Consider the following 372-nt stretch of genomic DNA (forward strand, 5'->3'; position numbering starts at 1 on the left):
AAAATATTTAAATGTTTTTCAGAAATTGCAAAACTCGCTCTGGGATGTTATTTATATTGGAAAAGATATTCGAAAAGCCTTATTTGTTAAAGTTGTGATAGTTACTCCCACGAAAGAACTATTAATGAAGAAACCTTTGTATGTACAAACTTCAAATGCATCCACAATCTGGAGGTGACACATGTTTTTGTTTTTGTTTTTGAAATATATATCTAACACGCATAGCCACAATACTGATTTTCAGTCAATATGATGGGATATTCAAACCTTAAAAATACGGATTTTATTATCTTAGTGTGAATAGATACGATCTTACAAAGAAAGTTATTTTTAACAGAAATCCGGAGTTTACCTACCTTGAGTTTCACAGAA

The sequence above is a fragment of the Dipodomys merriami genome, unplaced genomic scaffold (assembly GCF_024711535.1).
Source record: "Dipodomys merriami isolate MVZ:Mamm:240054 unplaced genomic scaffold, mDipMer1.0.p SCAF_83, whole genome shotgun sequence".
NCBI classification, from domain to species: domain Eukaryota; kingdom Metazoa; phylum Chordata; class Mammalia; order Rodentia; family Heteromyidae; genus Dipodomys; species Dipodomys merriami.